General features: G+C 39.2%; 1 non-coding gene across 1 annotated transcript; it reads right to left on the reverse strand.

The window, feature by feature from the left end:
* Positions 1-3915: 3915 nt before the first annotated feature.
* Positions 3916-4023, reverse strand: LOC112739267 (small nucleolar RNA R71). The gene has a single exon (XR_003170202.1). It is a non-coding gene; the product is annotated as a small nucleolar RNA R71 (small nucleolar RNA).
* Between the last annotated feature and the right edge of the window lie 1999 nt (positions 4024-6022).

Below are 6022 nucleotides of genomic sequence, written 5' to 3' on the forward strand. Positions count from 1 at the left end.
CATAGGTCATGATTTTTTCCTGCCTTATGCGTGGGCACAGAAGGTGTGCGTGGGCACAGGCTGAAATGCTTCTCTCCTTTGTTTTCTTCATGTTTTCTCCCTTTTTGCATGCTTTCTTCCACTTCTACCAAACGATTCTTGCCTCTAGGACCTGAAATCACTCAACAAACATGTCATGGCATCGAATGGCATAAAAGTGGGATTAAAATCACTAATTTAAGCACAAAAATGCAAATTTTCACATTTAGGCACAATCTAGAGAGAAAACACAAAAGTATGCCATTTTGGTGAATAAGTGTATGTTTATGTGATGAAATCCATCCAATTATAGCCAAAATATATCATCAAATATGGATTCATCAGCGAGGCAGGGTCGGGTAGAGCAAAAACCCGCCCCTACCCGCCCTGTTGCCACCCCTACACCCAAGTAATCAACCCAAGATAAGAAGAGGAAAATCTAACTCATAACTAAAAGAAACATTTCATCAAACACCTGGAATGCAATAAAAGCAAACATCATAGAATGCAAGAATTAATAAAAGCTATAACTAACATAAGCAAGAAATTAACAATAACAAATAAGGTAAATATAAAAAGACATAGAAATATAAAATTGCATTGAAAGGAAATTGAAATTGACAAGAGAGTTCATGAAATAAAATTGACAACATAAAAAGAAATTAACAAGAGGAGTAGATAAACTCAAGTGTTAGAACAATAAAAGGTAAAGGAAAACTAAATTAAAAGAGGATTAAGATCTAGATCAAAAAGAAATAAAACTAAAGAACACTGAAACCTAGAGAGAGGAGAAACCTCTCTCTCTAGAATTCTACATCTATTTAAAACTAATGTGTGCATGAATGGTGAATGCCCCTTTCCTCTTTCACTCCCCAGCCTCTAATCTCCAGAATGGGCTTGAAACTAGGCCAACAATCAGCTCAGAAATCGCCCCCAGTGTTTTCACTTTAGTGAGGCACGTGCCGCTTCTCACGCGTACACATCAACCACACGCACGCATCGCTTTAATAATGCACTGGCCACGCGTACGCATCAGTCACATGTACGAGTCAGTGGACGATGCTTCTGGTCATGTGCACGCGTCATCCACGCGCACGCGTCAGCCACGCATACGCATCGGGACCAGCTTCTCAAATCTTTAATTCTTTGTGTTTCTTCCATTTTTGCATGCTTCCTTTCCATCTTCTAAGCCATTTCTGCCCTATAAACCTGAGATCACTCAACAAACACATCACAGCATCGAATGGTAATAAGAGAGGATTAAGAATTAGCATTTTTAAGGCCTAGCAAGCATGTTTTCATTCTTAAGCACAAATTATGAAGAAATCTCAAAAACATGCAATTTACATGAATATGTGTGAGAATAGTTGACAAAATCCACTCAATTCGATCCAAAATTTACAACATTGATACTTGTCTTGGCTATTATATTAAGTCTGTATACCCTTTGTCTTTTCCCTCCATTATGCATATAAAAAATTGGAGGTTGTTTGAGATTCTCCTCTATACTTTCTTGAAATTTGATTCCAGAAAAAGGACATTGTTGAGAATTTGGCTCGATTTGAATTGGGGCTATTAACGATGTTCTTGTTGAGATAAATTCCACTTATTCATATATTTGAGTTAAATAATTTATTAATTTTAGGATATTGGACTACTTTTTCTTGAGGGTACTGATAAACCACTATTTTATGGTTTATCTTGTGCTCAATTGAGTGGTTTTTATTAAGTCCTTGCCCACTTATTCATACAAATTGCATGGTTTTATAATTCCTTTCTAATTTTTTTTATGGTTGAAAACTTGCTTCCTAAGCCTTAATTTGTGTATTTTAATCCCCCTATATACCATTCGATGTCGTGATCTGTGCGTTCAGTGTTTTCAGGCCTTATAGGGTAGGAGGCTTAGAGGATGGAGAAGAAGCTTGCAAAAATGGAAGGAGCACAAGAAATAAAGAAGACAACCAGCGAGCATCGACGCGCACGCCTGGCTCACGCGTGCGCGCAATCTGGAGATTTTACAGTGACGCATGCGCGTACCTGACGCGTATGCGTGGAATGGAGTTTTGCAAGACAATGCGTGCACGTGCTTGACGCGTACGCGTGGCACGCAAAGATGACCAGCGATGCGTACGCGTGACTGACGCGTACGCGTGACATGCACGATCTGCAGAAATAACAAAAAATACTGGGGGTGATTTTTTGGCCAAGTTTTGACCCAGTTTCCGGCCAGAAACACAGACTAGAGCCAGGGAACGAGCAGAGACTCAACATACATTCTCATTAGCGTAGTTTTAGTTTTTAGATCTGAGTCTAGAGAGAAATTACTCTTCCTCTAGGTTTTCTTTACATTCATAGTTTATTAGTTTTACGCTTTTGCTTTGGATATTGAAGAGTCATCACCTCTGTTGAAGTTGCTATTCTAGTTTGTTTTCTTATTCCCTTATTATTCCATATTCTTAATTCTTGTTTAGAGTTACAATTGGATTGTTTTTAGAATTTATTAATGCAAGCAGTATTTTTCCACTTAAATTTTATTATTTGTTTAATTGCTTCCAATTAATTTGATTATCATGTCTCTTTTCTATTCCTTACTCCCAACAACGAAGATGGTATCCATGTTGATGGAGTAGACTCCCAACTTGACATAGAGGTTGATTAAAAGGAGACACTTGAGTTGTAATGCTCAAGTGATTAGTTAAATTGGAAGTTGTTGGCTAATTCTCTATTTACTAACGCTAGACCTTCCCAAGGGAGAGGACTAGGATTTGCGAATAAGAGTTAGCTTAATCACTTGACTTTCCTTTATTTAGTAAGGGTTAACTAAGTGAAAATAACAACCTCTATATACTACACTTGAGAGAATTCCAACAAGGATAGAACTTCCAATTAATCATTCCCCCAGTCAAGGCTTTTTAATTAGAATATATAATTCTCTTTTAATTTACAATTATTTATTTTCTGTCATTCAATTCTCAAAAAATTCTCGAAAAACTCCTGATTAATAAGATAACACCCTTTTGTCAACTCGTTGGGAGACGACCTGGGACTCATACTCCTAGTATTTTTATTTTAATTTTGTGACAACCTTTCTAAATTGATGAGCGGATTTTTGCTGGTTAAGAACTATACTCGCAACGTACTTCTATATTGATTTCTTAATTAGCTGATCTCCGCCCTGCATCAATTTTTGGCGCCGTTGCCGGGGAGCTGCAATCCTGTGCTAAATTATTAATTGGTGTATATATTTTAAATTTTCGTGTATTTTATTTTATTTTATTACCATGAGCTGTATGTTTCTTTCATTGAATGACGTGTTCACTGCCTGATCCGAGCTTAGCCGCATTCGACCCTGAAATTGAAAGAACTCTTTCACATATTAGGCGAGCTCGGCGTAGGTTAGCCTCTGAGGGTGGTGAAGTGATTATTATCGATTCACCAGTCTCATTTGAGGGCAAATCTGAAGTGCCATCTGAGGAAGAAACAAGCTCCTTTTCTACTAATTCGATTGATTTAGGCGCACGTAACATGGCAACACCCAGGAGGACCACTCTCCAGGAGGCAGGAGCCCCAGACTTTACTCTGTAACCGTACTAGGTGCGTCACCCAAATCTGGCTGCAGATTTCAAACTGAAGACTACATTAATTAACTTGATGCCCAAGTTTCATGGCTTACCTGCTCAAGAGCCTATCAAGCACCTAAGGGATTTCCAGACAGCCTATTTTACTGTTAGGCGTCATGGTGCAGATGAAACTTCTATTTTGCTAACCGCATTTCCATTTTCTCTTGAGGGAAAGGCGAGGAAGTGGTACTACACTCAACCTGAAGCGACCGTTACTAACTGGGATACGCTCAGGAGAGAATTCCTGGAAAAATACTTTCCAGCTGAAGTTATAGATAAACTGAGAAAAGAGATCTCTTGCATTATTCAAGGCAAATCAGAGACTCTTTATGAGTATTGGGAGCGCTTCAAGAATCTTTTGGACGCATGCCCCCATAACATGATTGACAAGTTAGTGTTGATCAGCTACTTCACTCAAGGCATGAAGCCTCGGGATAAGACTACATTAGATGGTGCTAGTAATGGTTCTCTAAAAAAGTACAAGATCGCAGGTGATGCGTGGCAACTGATCAGCGACCTAGCTGAGTCTACTCAGAATCACAGGCACAGGAGCAGCCACTCAAAGGCTGCTGCAGAAGTTTCCTCTAGCATTAGGACTTTTGCTCTTACACAGAGTATATGTGAGATGACCAACCTACTGAAGCAAATACAGCTAAATCAACAACAACCTCAGCCTCCCTCACCACAACAAAGTCAACAGCTAGTCCCTCAGAGAGTATGCGGAATATGTGCTTAATATAGTCATTACACTGATGAGTATCCGTAGCTCCAACAAGAGAACAACACCGTAGAAGCCACTCATAATTTCTATAACCGCCCAAATCAAGGGTACAATTAACAAGGCGGTAATTACAACCAAGGTGGAAACTACAACCAAGGTTGGCAAGACAACTCCAACCAGGGATGGAGAGACCATTCCAACCAGGGATGGAGGGATAATTCCAACTAAGGTTGGAGGGACAACTACAACAGAGGAGGCAGAGACAATAATAGAAATCAGAGGTAGAATAACAACAATAGACAGCAGAACCAAAACCAGCCTTATAGAGCACCTCACCAAAGGCAGTCCCAAGCACCTCAGAACAACCAACAACAGGCCCCTCAGATCACTTACCCTTCTTCTTCTTCTCATGACGAAATGCTTCAGTCTATTGAGCAAAGACAAAAGGCCATGGAGAACACACTTAGCTCCACCTTGAACGGTTTAACCTCTGCTGTACAAGCTCTTACCTCACAGATTGGATCAATGAATACTTCCAATAATCAGCCTTCAAGCTCCAATAGAATTCCTTCTCAACCCTTACCCAACCCCTAGGGTGGCATCAATGCCATAACTTTGAGGTCCGGAACACCACACTGCAAGAGAGGAATCAGGAGGAGCCAAGCCCACAAGAACACACCCCAGTTGAAGACATAGTTGAAGTGGAAGATGCTGAGGAGGAAGAGGAAGTACAAGACATGGTTGAAGAAGAAGAAGCACAACTAAGGAATGGAGCACCAAAGGATGCAGAAACTGCAAGTGGCACCATTCTTGTTCTATTTCCACACCTTGCACGGAAATCCAGGAGGCAGATGGAACTTGATCCCAAAATGGTAGAAATTTTCAAAAAGGTTGAGGTAATTGTTCCCCTTTTTGATGTTATTCAACAAGTACCTAAATATGCAAAGTTTCTGAAGGATTTATGCATACAAAAAGATAAAATTAATGAATTAGAAACTATTCCTTTAGGTAATTCTATATCTACTTTAATGGGAGGTATACCTGAAAAATATAGTGATCCAGGTCCATGCATGGTTAACTGTACCATTGGGGTGTAATATTTTCTTACTGCATATGTGATTTAAGAGCGTGCGTGAGTATTATGCCTTTGTCTATATATGATGCTTTGAGGCTCCCAACCTTAAAAAGGTCGGCAGCTCGTTTTGTTTTAGCAGATAAAAGCATCATTACTGTGGTTGGAATTGCTGAAGACATGTTGGTAAGCATTAAGGGGCTCACATTTTCCATTGACTTCTATATCTTAGAAATCCCCCTAATGACTTAGGAAGACCATCATCAATCCTGCTTGGAAGACCAATCCTGAAGACTTCAAAGTTCAAGCTGGATGCCTTCTCAGGAACTTACTCCTTTGAGATAGATGGTAGAGTAGTGAGTTTCAATTTGAATGAAGCTATGAAGCACCCTCTGGAAGATTGATGAGCGGATAATTTATACGCTTTTTGGCATTGTTTTTACATAGTTTTTAGTATGATTTAATTAGTTTTAGTATATTTTTATTAGTTTTTAAATAAAAATCACATTTCTGGACTTTACTATGAGTTTGTGTATTTTTCTGTGATTTTAGGTAATTTCTGGCTGAAATTTAGGGACCTGAGCAAAAATC

The sequence above is a fragment of the Arachis hypogaea genome, chromosome 13, assembly GCF_003086295.3.
Source record: "Arachis hypogaea cultivar Tifrunner chromosome 13, arahy.Tifrunner.gnm2.J5K5, whole genome shotgun sequence".
Classification (NCBI taxonomy): Eukaryota; Viridiplantae; Streptophyta; class Magnoliopsida; order Fabales; family Fabaceae; genus Arachis; species Arachis hypogaea.